The sequence below is a fragment of the Phodopus roborovskii genome, unplaced genomic scaffold, assembly GCF_943737965.1.
Source record: "Phodopus roborovskii unplaced genomic scaffold, PHOROB, whole genome shotgun sequence".
Taxonomy (NCBI): domain Eukaryota; kingdom Metazoa; phylum Chordata; class Mammalia; order Rodentia; family Cricetidae; genus Phodopus; species Phodopus roborovskii.
In genome coordinates this window covers 60,735,032-60,756,079 of record NW_026126480.1, presented here as the reverse complement: position 1 = coordinate 60,756,079, position 21,048 = coordinate 60,735,032, and positions in this window count along the sequence as shown.

Sequence of the window (21,048 nt, the reverse complement as noted above, 5' to 3'; positions counted from 1 at the left end):
AGCAGAGCTCCCTAGGGACAAGGCTCAAAAAGCAATGAAAAGGGTGTAAGTGAATCAGGAGTGCCTCAGAGCAAGGCTGAGCACTAGAGCCAGGCATTTACAGTGAAGGGCAGAGCTGCCAGCAAGAACTCAGGGAGCATTAGAAAAATGATTACATGCCAGCCTGAAATGAGGCTCCGAGAAGCAAGAGACATCCTCCCACAGAAGGATTTGTGGAATTCTCCCAATTTTCACAGACCTGCTTGTGGAGTTTTTTTCATTCATTCACTGTGAATTATTGGTTACCTCTGTGATCAGGGACTGTCCCTGAGTTCCTGGACCACATGTTGGAGAGGGATGCTTCTTTTTCCACTTTCACTATTTCTGTGTAATATCACCTCTTCCTCGGGCCTCTCTCTCCTTCTATATGGCCTGCCCAATTCAGGTACCACTTTGTTTCTTATATAAGTTATGTTTGCTTATTCCTTACTCAAGCATATCTATAATACTTTGTTTTCTGCAATGTGCGCTGTGTGTGTATGTGTGTTAGGGAATAAGTTAGTGCTGGAAAAATGCACCATTCTAAGTGTCCCATTAGTAATTGTGGCTTTATCTGTCAATCAACAGAGATTTTGCAAATTTCCAGTGTTTCCTTGTGATTCAGTGTCTTAAATCAAATGATGTTGATGGAAGAGTCCTGGCTATAAGCACCAGAAACTGTGTAGTCTTCCCATTTTCCATATGAGGAAGGTTAATCTTTGGCTTACATTGCTTGAAGCACAGTAAGATCAAACAAGGGAAGAGAAAATTTCCTAGAACGTTTACCAATATCACGTAGGAAAATATCGAAGAAGCTTCTGAGAAAACTAATTTAGTCATCATCTATTACAACTCAGGGGCCTTATAGATCACTTGCCTGTGCGTGGCCACAGTTTTTTTCTTTTTAAAATTATTCTGTACTTTGGCATTTTTCTGCTTATAGACATATATGCAAAGGGACATTTGGTTCCCAGGACCCATAAAATACCTTATGATCCACATTCCTCTTTATTTATTTTAGTTTGTAATTATGTATATATGTGTGGGGTATGAGTAAATGTGAATGCATTTACCCACAGGGTTCAGAAGAGGATGCTGAATCCCCTGGAGCTGGAGACATGGACAACTGTGAGTATCTTTTGATGGGAGTGTTGGCATCAGAATTTGAGACCTCTTTGAGAGTTGGAAGTGTTCTTAATTGCTGAGTCTTCTTTCTAGTCCTGTATCTTTATTCTTTACCTGTACAATAATTAAAGAGCTTTAGAAAGTTACATACACAGAGTGACGACACTACATGACAAAACAGATCAAGATGCATCAAAAAACAGCTTCAGTTTTAGCACACATTTTGTAATTTGGGGGATATGTACTTGGACATCTTCTAATCAGAGTTTTAGTCTCATGTGTCAAAATGCAAAAGTATTAATAATTTTTTATATTTTTTAGCATTGTGGTCTTATTATTTTTGGTCTCAATTCATATATTTGGAAGTACATTAGGGATTCTGAATGGTATACCTTACTGTATAGTAAAAACTGGAAAAAAATTGAAATCAAGGGATATTTCTAGTGTTAAGTATGTTTTATAATCATCATATCAATCAGCCTGCATTGCTAGAGCAGCGACTAGCCTCACTCAAGTTAGAACAAAAGATAATGAGTAGACGCCATTACATTTTAAACTTAGGAAACCAAACTGGATGAGGAGCCCTGTGGTTTGTATATCTACAGCAAGTCAGGGTTTTCCACAAAGTTGTCTTCTGACCTCCATGTGTATGCTGTAGCACAGTCACCATCCCATGTCACACATACAAAAATAACGGAGTTTAAATCCTTTATAACCTTTGAGAAGTGAAGTATTCCCTCCATTGTATATGAACACACTTCTGCATATGGTAGCTGTTTCTGAATTTTATGTGTTCACATGGCTGAAGACTGAGGAGAGAGTAAAAGTGAAAAAAAGTTATTATATACCCAAGTACTTTTTTAATTTAATTTTATCTTTAGTAGATATTTCAATCTTAAGAATACATTTTCATTTAAAACCCCCATCTCCTTTTAATTTCTGTATTGGTGTTACCTATTATTTTTGTAAGATTATCTTGCAGTTGTATGGAGCTTTGCTCTTCCCTGCCTCATCTCTCAGCTTTCTGTAAACATTTAAATCTCACCTGCTTTCCCTAATTTGGGAGGGAGTTCCAAAACTTTTCTGCTGTATGATAAATTTCAGTTTTTAAGACAGCTCTCTTATTAGCTCGCTGTCCCAATGCTTCTCGGCTTGTTTGCACATCTTATCTGTGTCTGGTAGAGAAACCTGTCCTTTACACTCGGTTGCAATTGTGTAATACAGACATTCTAAAACACTGTTCCTTGCAGTAAATTTATTATTTTTTAGAAAGACATTTGCTCTGAATTCTCATGGCGATCGCTCTCCTTTGAACTGCTCTCTCTTTTTTTTAATAGGCCTTGTTCAGTCTTGCAGAGCCATAGCTAAGCTTGTCAGAAATGGAGACTAGAGAGGGGCCCTATCCAACATGAAGTGTGAAGCATTCGTTGCTTGAAGTGTTTATGCCCAGATGAAGGGTAAAGAGTAGTTCGTGGTTTTAGTTTGCTAGTTCACAGGCCTTCAATCTTGGGATACCACAGAGAAGCTAGAGTAGGAATTGTAAATCCAACTCAGAGGCAGTAACACATGGGAACTTAGTCCAGAATTTCTGTTTTTACATTTGGCGTATGTTACCTGGCAGAGCCATGTTCTGTAAGATCTGATGGCATTATTGTCTTTATTTCTCACCAAATGTGGCCTTTTGACCAATAGGTGTGCCAACATACAGGCCACTGGTTTGGTGCAGGCTACAATGTGTTAAGCACTGTATTTGTCACTGGAGGAGGAGGAAGGCTTCAGGTTTCTCCCTCCTCCTTGGTCCTCTCTTTTTCCATGATTCCCCATCTCCTGCAAGTCTCTCCTTTTCTTTAAAATTATTAGTTCTCTGAGACAGGCTGCAAGTAAGTATATAGTTAGATAAAAGCAGAAAGGAAAGGGTGACAGAGAAGGGTAGTTGGGCCAGAGGTCCTGAGCATGGGAATTTGCATCCGTTTTGGGGTGGGGGGATTCTCTAGGATGTTTCTCTGCATCTCCTCAGGTGTGTGTGTTCTTAGCATCTCTGTGGTTGAAATCTGCAACATTACAAATCGTCTGAAGTGGCTGGACTACTGCTGGGCTCTGGATCTCAGTTTCATGAGTCTCAGAATAAAGCCTGAAAAGGAAGTGCCAATGTGCCTTTCTATAATTTTTTGAGCACCTATTTTATGCAAATTGCTCTGTATGACTGTGCTGCTGCGTAGGATAGAAAAGAGTACAAGAGAGGAATGAACTACCTAATTAGGCAGAAAAACTTTCACAAAAATAGTTAACATTTATCCAGTGCTCAGCACACCCTGGGTACTTCCTTTGGCACTTTATGCACATTAGCTGGAACGATCTTTACAATAACCCTAGGATTGGGAAACTATTATTTTCATTCTTCTATCAATGGGGAAACAGAGGCTTAAAGGAGGTTGGGAAGCTTGTCAGCACCACACAAGGAGTCAGTAGGGCAAAAATGCAGTGAGCAAGGTTTATCATTAGCTGCATTTTAATTAAGTTCCATTGGCTCCCTCAGGAGGAATGGATCATCTGTCTTTGGTGGGGCCATGAGTGGATTAAGTCTCCTTGAGGTGTGTGTGTGTGTGTGTGTGTGTGTGTGTGTGTGTGTGTGTGTGTGTGTGTGTGTAGGGTTGGCACACATCAGAGGCTGAAGGCTGGATCTCCAAGTGCTGTGAGTTCAGAGGGACATTACGTCACAGGCAAAGTTGTTGCGGCTAGTAGCTGGGTTACCAAGTTATAGGCAGCATAGCTAGTTTCTTTGGAATTTGACTATTCTCTACTCCATTATATCCAGGTGGCCAACTGGTCCCTGCTGCTGCTGCATCTTAAACATCTGTTTCTTCCTTCTCCCCAGCTTGTTATTTGCAGCCAACGTTGAAGAAGGCTCTACTCACCTGTGTTTGTAGGAAGACTAAGAGCTCCCTTGTCTGCTTTTAAGCCATTTGCCTATGACAGCATATGAATAACAAGATGGGGAACATCTCTGATGTAACTTCTGAGGCCTCATGCCATTTCAGCATCATTTTGTTGCATTTCCCTTTCTCTCCAGAATAGTAATGATTGCCTACTGGCTCTGATCTTTTCCAAGAAACATAAATGGGTCACTTACTAGCTTTTGGGATAATTTATCCAAGTGGATTTGCAAACATTTTGCACAGGCATAATGTAAACATATCATAAAAGTCATGTCATAAACACAGCAGTCATCATCAAGGGAACTTCAGAGAAAAAGGATGGTTCAACATCAGTTTACTTTTTGTGTTGGTGCTGGAATTTAATATTATGTCATTTTTATGACTGGAAAACTTAATAAGTTATTAACTCTGTAGGTTCCTTTAGTAGCATTATGCAGAGAAAAGTAGAACAGTGACCTATTCTTTGATATGAATTTATGACAATATAGACATAATTGCTAAATAAAACTAGAATGAATGATTCCTCTCTGAGGGTGATATACAGAATACAGTATTCATGATACCAGATTCTCCAGATAGAACCTGACTTCAAAGTCCCAGTCTGCAGGTATTTACATGTGCCTAGGTAAGTAACTTTGAACTTTTGTTTTCTTATCTGTTGCATGGGAATAGGAATCCTTCATAAGGTTCCTAGGATTATTAAACAACTATATACATAGTACAATATGGAATGATCTGTGTTGTTTATAATGGAGTATGTTTTTATTACATCTGAAGAAGGAAATTAATAACAGAGTCACAGTGAATTTATTACTAGCATGGCAGTTATAACAGCTAAATATTGGGATCATATATATTATTATGTACAAAATTCTATTAGTGCAACTTTTTTTTTTCTTTTTTCTGTTGTTAACTACAAAACAGGCAAATAGAATGCCTCTGAAATTCGGATGGGTTTCATTGAGGAAGGGTTTAAGTGGTGTGTATTTTGGCCCAACTTTTGGCCACAGGGCTGTACAGATATTAATGTACTTAATTATGTAATTGAATGGAGGAGTTAGAGGGTCTTATTATGTCCATTTTCACATGAGAATACCAGCACGCAAAGGATAAAGTAATGACTCCAAGCCATGGTGCTCATCAGTGGCTGAAGGGGGCTTAGTCGGGGTTTGTGGGCATCTTGGTCATTGTTGATTGACCTTGGGCTGTCTTGCCTGTCTTGTATTTGAATCTTTTACCAGGGCACTAACTTTACTAGGATCCTTTAGAACAATGGTTCTCAACCTGTGGGTCACAACCTCTTTGGGGGTTGAACAACCCTTTCATACGGGGTGCTTAAGAGCATTGGAAAATACAGATATTTACATTACAATACATAACAACAGCAAAATTACAGTTATGAAGTAGCAACAAAAATAATCTTATGGTTGGGGATCACTACAACATGAGTATCTTTATGGTCTCAGCATTAGTAAAGTTGAGAATCACTGCTTTAGAGAAAGTGTCACTAAACTGTGTATTTGTAAGAGAGGATTTGCTGAGGTTTGACTTGAAGAGTTCAGAGACTGAAAAGTTCCCCAGGAGGTCACCTGTAAGTGAAAGACTCAGACAATAGGTAGATCGACTCAGTCTATCAATCTAGAAACCTGAGAATATGTATGTAAAATAAATAGCCCTCTATCCTAGGCCAAGCCCACTCCACTCTATTGGTCCTAGAGTCCAAAGGGTGAAGGACAGGGTGTATGAGGCTTAGGACATCAGCAAGAGATACCACCAGCATAGGAAGAGAGATTTTCTCCTTTTCCCACTGTCTCTTCCATCCAGGTCCTCCCCCCATTGGGTGACACTTTTGAGACTGAAAGTGGGCTTGCCTCATCACACACTCAGAGATAATAGTTTTCAAGCTTTCTAGGCATATGAGAATTGGGTCAAGCTGACATCTGAAATTAATCTCACACTTCATAGGCTTGACCACAGAAGAATGAAAGGAATAGATAGTATCTTAAGGAGTTGTTTGCTAACCAAGCCACCACTTGATTTTATACCCAAGGATAGTATCAGATGACATCATCAAGAAGGCCCTAGTTATGGAGAAGGCAATAGATTTTAATTTTTCTAAAATGTCCATTGTTTGTCTTCCCAATGGCCAAAATTTCTCAGTAAACAATGGATTCATGAAGTCAGGAACATGGGATGTGCATTCACACTGTTCCTTAAATAGAAAACTACATAGGTTTTGTCTTGGCATTTTTTGGGGGGGAATCCAATTCCATAGGTCTAGGTGTTGTGTTTCCAAGCTACTAGAGGTAGCTTCCAACTTCTGGACTGCAGGGCCTTGTAGGTTTTCCTGTTAATTTCCTTCATCTAGCAATGATGATGTCAATGGCAATAATGAAAACAACCACAGCAGCAATAGCAACAGCAACAGAAAGATGAGATTCACATGGGTTTAGCAGCTTGCCCATGGACGAGAGCTTATCTTGACATATGTCAAAAGATTTTTTTAAAAGATTTCATTTTTACATGACTCTGAAGGGTCTTCTCATTACTCCTTTGACATTTGGTGAGCTTTTACTCTTCTGCCTACAGCGAGGTAAAACAGAGCACATGAACAAAAGTGACTGACTGTTAATTTCCTGTACTCTCCCTGAAATAGAGAGCCCACTCTAGCCCTTGTTTCTCTGCCACCTTAGCATTAAAGTCACCATCTAGCTAAGTGATATGACAAAGATGACTGATCAATTCTTTCAGGATTAAGGTTTGAGCCACAGGCATGGACTGAAGCATATATATATATATATATATATATATATATATATATATATATATATTCTTTTGCTTTTGACAATTTAGTTAGCAAATCATTAAATAGAGGTCAACATTGTGTACAGTCATACCTAGGGGAGGCTGTTGGAGAGACTATCTCATGTTTCATATACCTGACTCCTGTCTTGGGTGAGCTTACTGTGTCTGCTTGCTTATGGATACCTCCCGTGACTCCATGGAGGATTAAAGTGGCATCAACATGCTTGCCTTGATAGAGCATTGATCTGTTGCTCTGTTGCTCTGAGCAGTAGAAGCTGCAATAGTAATTGATGAACATCGGCTGTGGGCAGGGGCTCACCACACCTCAGTGTGCATATCTGCTGGTCCCATACTTTGCCACTGCCCTTGTATGTTTGGAGGTAAGAGTGCCAGGAGCTGAACATTCCAATGGTCAAAATGGAATGGAGAATGGCAACAGAGATTCAAACTCAGAGCTGTCAGGGGCTTCCTAAAATACAGCTGAAAACAGTCTTAGTTCTCTGAAAACCTCTGAAGAGTTTTGTTGTTTTATTGCTTTTCTTGCTGAAGTTCAGATTCGTTTCAAAGGAGGATAACAGGAAGGAGACTTTTGCTGTCTCTCACTTACTCCCTCTGCCCCCTAAGGGTCTAGCCCTCAGACTGTCCCTCAGAAGGCCAGCAACATTTCTCCAATTTGCCCACCTGGGTCCTCATCCTTCCTCTTATATCTTTGATAATGCATTTCCTTTCACATGTTTTATATTAAAAGCAATATGTGCTTGCAATTCTTTCCCAGAGGAACTTTCTGTTAGCTGTAAGCTTTTGAAGGCATTTGGGTATAGTTGCAGTGACTGTCCAACCACAGAAGTTTCTGTCTAGTGGAACTTTGTTGAAGAGCGGCTTAAAGACTTTCCTGCACTTCTTGCTTGGTCATCATCAGAGAAGTTTTCTTCTGCAGCAGATGAGAACAAATACAGAGACCCCCCAGATGGACATTATGCAGAGAGTGAGAGACCTTGGAACACTCAGCCCTAAAAGGGATATCTCCATGAAACCCCTTCTCTCAGAAGATGAGGTAGAATGAGTGTAAGAGCCAGAGGGGACGGAGAACACTAGGAGAACGATGCCCTCTAAATATGATGAAAGCGCATATGCACTCATAGAGACTGAGGCAGTGTGTGCACAGGACCTTTGTTTATATTGTGACTTTCAGCTTAGTGCTTTTTATGGGACCACTGAGTGCACAAATGAGTGGGTATCTATTTCTTGTGTCCTCTCTTGGGCTCTTTTCTTTTTGTTTGTTTTGTCCAATTAAATGTGTTAGTTTCTGTTTTATCATGTTTATCATGATATATATATATATCATATATATATGATATATATATATATCATATAATGTTAGTATTCCTGAGAAGTCTGTTGGTATTCTAATGGAAACCAGAAAGAGAGTGAATGAAAATGGGAGGAGAGGTGGTAAGAAACTGGGTGGAATAGAAGGAGGGGAAAACATGATTAGGATATATTATGTGAGAAGAAAAATCTATTTCCAATAAAAGGCAAGAGAGAGAGAGAGAGAGAGAGAGAGAGAGATATTTTCATACACTAAATCATGCAACACAATAATATTACCTACCTATCTTTTCTATATCGGGGTTGCTTAGTCTCATAATCATTGATATTTTTGGACAGATAGAAATTCATGTCATTGGAAGTGTTCTGTAGCTATGTGGGTGGGTTAACTCTTATTGAGAACTGCCATTGTACACAAAAGTTAAGATCAAATAAGCTACACATTGTCTGTTAGGAATGGTTTCTGTTTAGGCTAGCTATCTGCAGCTTTTAAAACCTATATCTTGCCAGAAATGTAAGTTTTAGAAGGTAAAAAAGTTTGTTCTTGGTAAGAGATTTCCTTGATTTCCTCTTCCCACTTCTTTCTAAACAATATCCCTGCTTTATAAAATATGTGCAATGCAGTGGGAAAGACCATAGCCCTTGGGGCCAGATGCACAGACTGGAGACCTTCTTTACTGATGACACAGGCTTGGAGAAAATACTTTTCCATGGATCTTAATTTTCAACTTTGTAAAATGGGACTTCTTCATGGGCCAACACATGCTTCTTCAGCATCCCAGAAATAGTCTTTGATTTCCATTGTGGTTCCCAGAAGGAAAGTTGTCAGAGTGTAGCAGCCTCACCAGGGATGGAAGGACAGCTCAGCCTCTGGTGATTACAGGGATGGAATGGAACCAACTTTGCACCAGGTCTTGGATCACTTCTATCTGGAAAGGTGCTCTACTCTCACAGGTCCCAGGGAGAGAGGCCTGTGGGTCTTTTCTGTGGCACCCATGACTCAAGAGTAATGGAGGAAGAAACCTTCTGAGAGTCCCTGTGGAGCCCACACTTCTACCCAATTGGAACCCTAACATTTTGGTCTAGTTGGGCCTCAGTTTTTCTCAATGTCTATTTTCATACTTTGTTGCTTTCCTTTAAATAACATTTAAGTTTTTTGTTTGTTTGTTTTCTTTTATGTCTGTGGTTTTGACATGACTCAACAAAGGCTGGACAATAGAAGAAGAAGAAGAAGAAGAAGAAGAAGAAGAAGAAGAAGAAGAAGAAGAAGAAGAAGAAGAAGAAGAAGAAGAAGAAGAAGAAGAAGAAATCCATAGGGATCTTTCCAACCTGGAAGAAATGAGGAAGATCCACAGCTTGTAATATATTTGTACTGGAAATATCATGAAGAACCTACCTATCGAATACTTATATATTCTCCCTATTCTCCCCTGAGTCCTTGAAAAACACAGGGTCTTGAGCATGCAGGGAAGATATTCTCCCACTGAGCTACATCTCTAGCATCAACTAATTCACTCTCTTTCTCCCTCCTCCTACTCCCCCTCCCCCACTCACTTTTGTAAGTAGAATGTAAGATCAGAGACAGCAGCTCAATGCTTCTTCATCCTGGCTGCTGAGGAGTCAGTATGTGACTTCTGGGACCTCGAAGAGAGTGAAGATCCCTACTTGCTTATTGTGGTCAGATGCACAGAAGGGTCATTGTGCCAGTAGGACCTTGACCTTGTGACTTATAAGAGAATTCTGGAGTTCCATACCAAAGTATCCATGCATTAAAAAAAGAGGACAAAACTCGTGACTCTCATTCTCTTCCTTCTTTCTTATTAAATGAAGTGGGAATAGCATGAAGTCAAGAGACTGGTAATGAACCCTGAAAATGTCTGTCACCAATGAGCAAACACCACCCCCCCATGACTAGGTGCATGGATGCCCCTGTGACTAATTTGCCGCATCTTTTTGCAATAACAAGGGATTTTTAAAGGTGTTTATCCCATCCACAGCTTTTTAAAGCAGTGAGTTCATTTAAATAATTACCTAGTCATTTAGTTAATGCATCCTTTTTTAAACTTGACTAACTACAGCGTATGTGGTTTTGATGGAAAAAGAGCCCCCTTTATGTAATAGCACTGTTTTTTCCCCCACAAAATAAATGCAACACAATTATTTTACTGCAGAGAAATTAGCTCATTTGCAAATGCCACCTCAGAACACAAGAAGAATGGCATTTATTGAAGCACTAATAACGGCACCATGTTAGAATAATTTTATGCTGACGGGTCCACAATCACTCAACATTTTAAGAGCTGTCATCACACCAGCATGAGCTGCATGCAAAAGTACAAATTTATGCTGTGACATCATGGCACTGAGTGTAATTGGAATAAAATCACTGGCTTCTCTTTGGCATTTGCTGGCATTTCTGAGTCCTTTCCTGCCCACCCAGAGTGGATTCTTGGTACTGAACCAGCAGTCACACCCTCTATGAATGTAGGCTGGACCAGGCTCATGCAGGTGGGCCCTTCAAGTGCTTCTGGAAAAACCTTTCCAGTGGGTATTCAATGGCCTGTGCTGTGACTGAGCAGAGGGCTATGGGGCTGCAAGAATCACAAATCAGCCATAGACACTCTTTAGATATGGATAATTAAGCAACAGTCACCATACAATGACTGAAGACCTCACATCAATTCTAGCAAGTTAATAAATTCTGGCCATGGCCTCTGGTTAAGTGCTGAGCTTGAGCAAATGAGGATTGCCTGCATGAGAACCAGAACATTCACAATGATCCTGTGGACTTTCTATAACAGTTTACTCTTTTAGGTGGGTGGTGGAGGAGTGCATTCTGAGGGAAACAACACCTGACAAGAGGCGACAGTGATCTTGGAGAAAGGGCACAAATGTCCCTGTCATATTTAGACATGGTCCAGGACTTGAAATCTCACAGTTCTTGCCACTTTGAAGATAATCAGATGTGCTCTGCCCTGAGGAAGAAGGTGTTGATGTGCATCTTTTCAAATCCAGGCTGAACTCTGTAATTGGGAACTGTGTTTGGGCACACAGGTGTGGCTGTCTGTCAAAGATTTGAGGGGAGGTGCGTGGGCACATTTCTGCGAAACACATCTCCATGTTCCCCTCCATAGTGTTGAAAGTGTGGAATGCAGGAGGCTGTCTGCAGCCCCCATGCCTGCTGAGAGGCTGTCTCACTAAGCTTGATGAGATAGTTAACTTGGATGTAGGGAGGAAATATAATTAGGGGCCAGATAATTGGTAAACATAACACATTTGTGTTAAGGGACGTCAGACTATGGAGGCTGTTTACATTTGAAGATATGGATCCTCATACTGGGCTCTCAGTGATGTCTAAATCCTAATGATCAACTCTTGTGAATATGTTATCTTATATGGCAAGTGGGACCTTGCCAATGTAATTAAGAGTCCTGAAATGGGCAGATTATCTGAGTTATCCTATGGTTCTAATATGATATAAGGGTTCATATAATAAAAGAGGAGGGACAAAGAACTGGTCAGAAATTGAGGAGACAATTTCTGAGGGTGAAGTGATGTGGTATCTGGCTTTGGAGATGGAAGGGGCTCTGGACCAGGGAATTGTGGCAGTGCCTAGGATCTGGATGTGTCCAGGGAACAGACATCTCCTCAGAGATTCCAAAGCAAGGAGATTTGAGCTTCAGGAGCCATCTCAGACTTTTGGGCTCCAAAATTAAAAACTGACAAATATGTCTGTTTTATGACACAAATGTCTGATAATCTGTTGAAGCAACAATAGAAAACCAATGTAATAGTCTTTAAAAAATTAATTGGCATATTAAATGGACTGAACTAATTTTTGGTGATTAGTTTACAAACTGATGTTTTTGTTTCTATAGTAACTAAAAAATAATACCTAAAATCCTATAGTTCCTATGCTGATTCATGAAATCAAAGGAATCCTTTTCATCAGGAGAAAGATTTTTAGAAGTAGACAAACACAGACCTCAGTGAGAGTGAAGGGCTCAATTGTGGGCTGTATAGACCAGGAATGGGAAATGCTCCCTGGGTTCACATCAGTTTGTGGTGGGTTCCAGCTGATTTGTTTATGGTCTGCACTCCTAAGGGTGAACCTTATATAACAGACATTAATAAATTGTTTCTTTACTGATGTTTACTGAAGTGCTTGTGTCAATTTAAGAACATGGCTTCAGAGCCTTAGGCATGCCATCAAGAGGCCCTTTCGGTGTAAGTAGGCCAGACTGGTCTTGTTTTAGCTGATAGAGTGTTGCCAGAAGGCTCTGTTGTTTTCCAAGAGTAGGCCATTCCTGGGGAGGAAGGTTCACAACTAATCAAAATGCAAAACCGTGTGGCCAGTCCCAATGACACATCTGCAAAACACTCCCAAACTCCACTGCAGCCAACATTTCAGAAGAAGGGGCAGAAAGATTCTAAGAGCCAGCGGATCAGGGATTTGCTGTGAGATCGTGTCTCCTAGTAATGTCAGACCCAGGAATGGCAGTTACATTGTGAATGTGACTGCCTAAACAAAAGGCAGGCCACAGTGAACAGGAAAAGCCTACAAGGCCCCAATCCTACACAAAGAACTTTAGGTAACTAAGGAATGCTGAGAGTGGGAGAAAGTTTTCCCCAGGGAAGAACACATTAATTGGTTAGCTCATATCTCACATATGAATGTAACAGTAATTAATGAAAAAAAATAGAGGCCATGAACTTGAGACAGAAGGAGAGGTATATGAGAAGGTTTGGAGAAAGGACAGGGAGAAAATGTTATAATTATAACCGTGAAAGAAAGGAAAGGAGAAAGAAAAAAAGAAAGGAAGGAAGGTAGGAAGGAAGGAAAAAAGAAAGGAAGGAAGGAAGGAAGAAAGACAGACAGACAGACTGACTGACAGTAGTTGCAGAGCCTTAGGTATGCCATAGGTCCTTTTGGTGCAAGTTGGCAGTCAATCATGAACTAACTGGCCAAGATACCTAGAGATCTGTTGTCTTCTAAGAGCAGGCCAATGCCTCAGGCTACTGGGTGCAAAGGGACTTGCTCTCTGGCTCTTACAGGCAATGAAATCTGGATGAACTCCAAGTAGACACTCCCTGAGAATGTCCTGTTTCACATTAGACTTTTGGTCACCCTGCCTTAGTTATGTTCTGATTCCAAGCTCTTTCGGCCACTTACAGCATTGAAGATTTGTCAGGTCAGGCTACAGAAATCACAGAGTGCGGTAATTGTCCCTGACTCCCTACTTCCAGCTCTGGCTCAGAGAATCCATGACTACTGCAAAGTGATTGTTTATGGAACAAAACATTGCCTTAAGGGATCATCAGCTATTGTCAGACACAACACAAGGCAGTAGAGTGTGACACTGAGACCAGAGCCACTGAGGCCACTGAGTGAAGAAGACAAACTCATCATCTGTCATGTGTTACAATCACATCCTCTTTGTATTATTATAAATTATTAGATATGCTTAGTTAACATAGCCTCTTCCTTCTCAGTTCTTTTCTGAACTGGGGAAGGAGTCATGGCTTTAAAATTTGGCGAGAATGAGAATGCCTTCTGAAATTTCTATGTTTTCTTTCTTCTTTTTTCTTCTCATTGAAATACAATTACTGAAAAATAAATGTTTGAATGGGAACAGTAGTATAAGGAAACGACATTTGTTTTTAAAGGTGATTAACAAATCCTGTGCTTCCTATACCTCTTACAGTAACTTCCTTATTTGTTTGTTTTGTTTTCCTCTTTGAGATTTGAAATATGGCATCATTCATTTGCTGATGTGCAGAGGGACTGCTGCTGAGTCATACAGATAGGATCTGGTATCTGTGTTACATAGAACCCAATCTTACTCTTCCATGGGGTGCCATGGCATTGTTCCCAAGGCACCTCCTTGTAGGATTTCTGTTAGGCACAGCAATGGGACATTTACCCAGAATTCAAAGTTTGGCAGATATGAGGTAGACATTGAAATGGCTGTCCAGTGTTTTTATGAAATCCCCTGCATCTCATTTTAACTAAAACACATATATTCACCATTTTTTGAAGTAAATGCATATGTATGCTTGAACATTCATTTAGGAACAAAATCATTTCAGCACGATTAGTTTTTCAAGACTCAGGATAAAAGTAACCCAAAGAAATCAATATTGCATATTGTATATACATAGGAGAAGTACCTAATGTAAGTTTTGATAAGATTATGGCATTTCAAAAATGACCAGGGTGACTGACTCCCTTTTGTATGCCTGTGTGGGATATTGCAGTGAGTGAGAGCATGAGGTCAAAGCACAACTGTGGTTGTCAGATCTCCAAGAACACCGTTTACCCTTCTTTGTCTCAGATTCATCTGTGAAGTCAGAAATTGTAAAAAGCTGTCAGTTTCTGACACCATCATGATCTGAATGCAGTGTCAAGTGCATCATTAGTGGGGTATTTAGGGATGTTTTGATTTTTAAAAAGTGCTGTTTTCTTCTGGTGGCCATTGCAGCTGTCCAATGTCTTCTGTTGTGGGTTCTCAGCCATCCCAATTTTCCATGTTTCTTCGGCTGCTGCTGAAACTGACTTTTCCTGAGTCATATTTCTCTCCCCCCGAAATGTGTTTTCCTTTCCAAATGATGCTGGGGCCTTTAAAATAATCTTTTCTATAAAATAAAGTTCTTTTTCTGTGTTGGTCCAAGTAACTTGTAAGCCCCAGGTTTGAGAATGAGACCATATTTGGGAAACTTGATTAGGTTCACCTCTCATATCCAAAGTTTATATAATCTAGTGACTTGCTTTGGGGAAAATATCATGTCAGGCCAGTGAGGTGGGTGAGAACTTGAAGCCAACCTTCAGGACTTGAATGTTTTCCTGAACTAATATGGTAGTGGAGAGAACCTATTTCTACAAGTTATCCTTTGACCTCTACATGCTGTAGCAGCATGCAACCCTATAAAAATACATAAATGTAAAATAGTAATAGCAGTAATATAAAACTCTAGATAGAGGTCAGTAGGATGATGAAAATTTCATTAGTGTGAGAAAAGATCAAAAACAAACCATTAAAGGGTAAGATGTGCTGGATCTTCTGATGTCATTTTAAGTAACTGCATAGGAATGACTTGGTAGAAATATTTTCTTTTACAGCCTGTTTTTCCTACCTTCTAGAATGTGCTCCAACTTTCTACAAATATCAGCAATCTTAGGTTTGAGAATAAACCTCCATAAGCTTATGTCCAGTAAGTGAGTACATTTTGTGGGAAGATAAAGGTAACAACGGACACCCATAGGCACATTCATCATGCAGAGCCCTACTGCAAGTAGGTCCCAATGCTTATGCTCTCAACAGTGATGCATGGTCCAGGTGCAGAAGCTAGGGAGGGGAAAGAAAAGTTTCTTGGGTACAATTCTATATGGGTGAATCATAACAATAATTATAATAAGTGTCTAGAAGTATTCAGAGCATAGTCATAGATGAGGAAAATTCTATACAGCCTTAAACATGAATCTGTGGCAATACTCTGAACTTAGTTAAGACTGAGAGATATCGGGGTTAGAGAGATGGCTCAGAGGTTAAGAGCACTTGTTCTTGCAGAAAACCTGGATTTGGTTTCCAGTACCCACATGATTGCTCACAACTGTCTTTAACTCCATCTCCAGGATCTCAATTACCCTCTTCTGGCCTTTCCCAACACCAGGCGGGTGCTTGTAGATATATACACACAGGCAAAACACTCATATACATTGGGAAAATAGAGAAATACTAATTGCACAAATAATGACATTCTGCTAAGTAGTAAATTCTGACTCACAAGTAAGTACCCTGCTGAAACTTCTTTTAAAATTAAGGATTCACACCTTGGGGTGGGGAACTATTCAGCAGGGAGAGAGCACTTTCCAGAATTCTCAAAGCTTAGGTTTCCACCCTCAGCATGTGTGGGAACTATTATGTTGAAATGAAATTGGGATCTTTTCTTGTTTTCTTGTTAACTGAGGTTAAGAGTAGCAAGAAATGCTTTCAAGGATATTTGAACATCTTTAAAATGTATTAAGTCCTTTCATGAGGTTTCAGGAGACATTACTAAAGTGTTTATTGGTTCCAACAGGTATGCCAAATTGGTAGAGATCTAGTCACATAACTTAAATGTTAATTCTTAAAAGCATTTTTCAGCACTTTCTGAAAGGCAAATTAAGTAAGGAATATGTATCATTTAGCATGGCCAGATTTCAGCCCTAGAGTCAATGTTCACAATGAAGCTCCAAGTCATAATAAAAACACAGATGGATCTACATAGGAGCCTCAAGTATGGAATGTAAACTCTTAAATGTAGGAAAAGGGCTCACAAATAAGGCAGATTGTCATCATACATGGTTTTCTTTGTTTGTTTTTTTGTTTTTGCTTTTAGTAACTTCTTCCCAAGCCAAACTCATCTGCATTATTACTTATTTTAATTGTTCCTTTCCATTTTGTCTTTTCTTAAGCCTTTAAAAGCAATTATCATATTATATGCATCAGTCAATGCCCCAGCATGAAACAGAAACCATTCAGATGTTTAAAGAAGAACATTTAGAAGATGAGGATGCTTTCAGAGATGTAGGGATGTCATTGGGGAAATTTGTGAGCTGGAGACACAGTTCCATGCTACCTCCAATAGAAACTTTGAGGTGACCTCTCAGAGATAACTATTCTGGTGAAGCTAGATGCTTGACTTCACCACAAATACTTTCAGGACAGGTCCACATGAAGCAGAATTGAGGTTTATGGGGACCTATAAATTAAACATAGATTTAAACATGGGGTTAACAGAAAGAGATATTCAGGAAAGAATGGCACAACCAAGTATGATTGTGGCTTCTCCACTGTTGTCTTAGTAGTAGATAGATGATTTTGGTAGCTGTGTAGATATGTATAGTAGGTTAGTAAGAGCCCCCTGCCCCCACCCTTTGATGATATGGCTCTAGAAGTGCTTTGGGTAGGATTGTATCCTGATGAGGAAACTATGGATCGCGAGGTTTGCACAAGGGTGTTAAGTTGTACATTTTAGTGCAAATGAGGTTTCTTGTAAGTTTTCTAGGAAACTGCATATTTATAGCAGGGAAAGGAAAAAGGCCAAAAGAATTATTTGTTGCTTTTTGAATATTTATTGCTTATTTGAAATCTCTCTATAAAAGACTATTGTCTCTGCCTTCACAGCAAATACTACTAATTATGCTGAGGGGTCTAGGCTTTTGGTGGTGAAAGCCTTCAACCAAACTCCAGGGTAAGGTGTTCCTTTTTTTCCCCACATCCGCATAACTTTGCCCACCTTTCTGTACTGTCTCAAGAAGCCCTTAAAATTTAGCATCACATGGCCAACATTGGGGTGCTCAGAGAGAAGCAGCTGTGAGAATTCCTCAGTGATTAAAAGGCAGTGGTTGCAAAGAGTATTTCCAGACTCTCATGACACCTGTCAACATGGTGAACAAAGTAAACAATCTCCGCCAATTACTCTGCATGTAAATCTGAATGCATATTTAAAAAAGGATAGGCTTACAACTTGAGGGTAAATACAAACTTTGACAGAGATGAAATTTAAGCATAATAGGGACAATCTGAAAAACATTGTAGAATTACAACACACAATAGCTAGGTCCTCTGTTAGGACATAGGTAGCAATCCATATAACCTAAGATGAAATTTCATTAGATTTATAGAGAATGTGGCTTGACTTTTCATGCTTACCCACTGTTTGCCAGCTGTGTGGGAGGCTTGTGAATTGACCTCAGCCAATTCACTCATGGGAATTTTCATTGTTTTCTTAGATCAATAAAGGTACATAAGGTTTGTTATAATATACTTATTCTTCTAGGCCTGACATGATCAGCTGGCATGACAGAGCAGAGATTGGTAGTGGCCCATAGAATACCTAGGACTCCATTCATAGCAAGGAAATAAAACAATACAATGATAGTCTATGACAATGGCAGTGCAACTGTTAACATTTCCTTCTAGAACAAAATAAGGTACAATCACCTGACCCTTCCCTGAAATTCTATCCACCACTCCAGGAGCCAGCCTAGCTGTTTCTAACCATAGTTGTTCCACTTATAGGAGTTGGAAACAGACTCCAGCTGCTTTTGAGTCATCGTGGTCTTGTAAGTGACCCCCAATAAGTTTACTGGGTTTCCAAACTGGACTTGGATGGATCCTTTCTTTGACATTTCACATACACATTTACACACTCACAGAGGGAGAGAGACAGAGACAGGGGAGAGACAGAGAGGAGAGGGACAAGAGAGGAGAGTATATTTATGCCAGTTAGGGCACCACCAGACAAAGAAAGAGTGTAGCATAGACTAGGAAAATAATAATTGTGTTGTGAAAGACCAAATAAGAAAACATGAAGCCTGGAGAGTAAGAGCAGCCTCTTTGTCCCCATGCCAGCAAGAGTTGCTTGAAACAGCTATTTCTTTTCTCTTTCTTTGTTTCCTCTACCCCCCTCTCTCTGTTCTTTTTATAAATTTTTATTTAAATTAGAAACAATATTATTTTACATATCAATTCCAGTTCCTTCTCCCTTCCATCCTTCCATGTCCCCCACAAACTCCCCCCCCCCATTCCATCCCTCATCCACTCCCTGGGGAGGGTGAGGCTTTCCATGGGGGTTCATCAAATTCTGTCATATCTTTTGGGGAAGGGCCTAGACCCTTCACCCATGTACCTAGGCTGCCATCTTTCTTCCATCTTTTTCTCTCTTTCAAGCTGAGCACAACACTCACCTGCCTTTGCAACACTTTAAATTTTCTTTGTGAATATTTACTTTAAAAATTTCCTTTTAGCATGATTGTAAAATTTTCTAGTTTATGATATGCATAATAAATCATAGTTGATTTAGCCAGTCTTTGGGAAACTTGCAATGTGGGGGTTTCTCATCTTTTTTCTACTATTAAAAGCTACCATAAGGAACATTTTGCTCTGTGTTTAATATATTTGTGTCTAAGTATACCAGTGCAAGCATTTCTTGCAAATCTTCAAGTCTAAATGACAGGTCAAAGATCATGCACTTCTTTAATTACAATGTGCGATTGGTGAAGTACCTTATGAAAAGGTTATGTTAATTTATGTTCTAGCCACCCTTCATGAGAGTTCCTGTTTTCTGAAACTCTCTCCAACATTAAAGTATTCACAGCCATTTACCTCTTCACCAGATGATAAATAAAAATGATAGCTTCTTGATAATGTGATTTGCATTTTTTAAAGTGAGGTTAAAATTTTCTTCCTGAGCTTATTGGCCATCGACTGTGACAAGGTGCTAATCGCTAATTGGAGTTAGGTATTTTCATCTATTTCCTGTCTTATACCAGGGATGCTATCAGCACACACTGTGTCTTAGGTTGTGTGTGTGGGGGGGGAAAGTGTGCCTTCCTTATGACTCTTTACTGCCATCTACCAGAAGAAACTGTCACTATGAATGAATAAAACTATGGGATTAATGTTGCTCTGTAATGCTGTGCAATGCTCAACCCATACATCTGTAATGACAGCCCTACTAATTCTCAGCTTCAGTTCCTGGGTCTCAGTCAAGATAGAGGCTGTGGCCACTCTATCTTTCATTCATTGTACTCTGGTCCTTTGATGCAGCTTCATAGTTCCACTGTCCTATTTCCTAGTCCCTCTCTGGTGTTGTCTTGGTCCTCCCTTTTTGGTTCATTTCATCTGTCTCTGAACTTGATTCTTTCAATATACATTTTTCTATAAAGTCTCAGATGCCAAGACAACTCCACCAGAACTCCTTAGCATCTAGGAGACATTCTTTGAGCACTGGGCATTTCATTATTTACTATTTTGGTAGAATCTTGTAATCCCTGTAGGCTGTGTGTGTGTGTGTGTGTGTGTGTGTGTGTGTGTGTGTGTGTGTGTGTGTGTGTAAAATCTACTGTGCTTATGAAAGTCAGGGCATTTTTCTTAGCTCTTATATGTGAGAATTTATTTCTAGACTCAATTACTAAATGAGTTAGCTACTAATTAAGACTTCTATAACCATTACCTAATTAGAAGTGATTTTAGAAGTATTAGATAAAGGGTAGAGATTAATGAAGAAAAGGCTAACAGATATAAACCAGGTTTAGGGGAAAACCATGACTGTGTTTGCAATAAGGGGGGGCAGAGGATTTACTTAAGCAGAAAAATAATAGAGTTGTTTAATACACCCCACAAGAGGCTTGCAGCAATTTGAGCCTTTTAGCTTCAGAATAAACTGAGGAGGCTCACAGAAGGCCTTTCCTCATGATGGAGGTCCCTATTGACCTCTTTTTAAAAGTGTACAAAGTTCATGGTTCCCCAGATCCACTGAGCAAATGTCACAAGCCTTTACTAGAACACAGAACAATGACAAGTCAATCTTGGGAATCTGTGAAAACACTCTAGATGTGTGTACACTAATGCAGTGGGGCCTGAACAAAACATGAGGAGCACATTATATGCAGTACTATGTACTGGAAATTGAAAATCTTACTTACCATTTATTTCTAAGTTGAAGAAGTTGACATACTAGAGTGTGTAGGGCAATCAATTCATAGCTGAAAAAGGTAGCCTACCCTTTGTCCAGAAGGATGCCTTTCCAAAACAATCATCATGGTGAATTTGAGAGAAAAGGGTCTCTGGCATTAACATAAGAACTATTCAGGCAGACTACTTTATCCAGAGTTTCCCCTTTTTGACCCAGAGTGACTTGCTGGAAGTTTCTTTTCTAAGCCTGGCATTTTTTTTCCTAGTTGCTACATTCACTGACTCAGAGGATGTGAGAATGTCCTGGGTGGGATGCCTCTGTTGGGCATGCAATAGTCCTGTGTCCACCCAGGAAGATTCACAGTGCAGTGCAT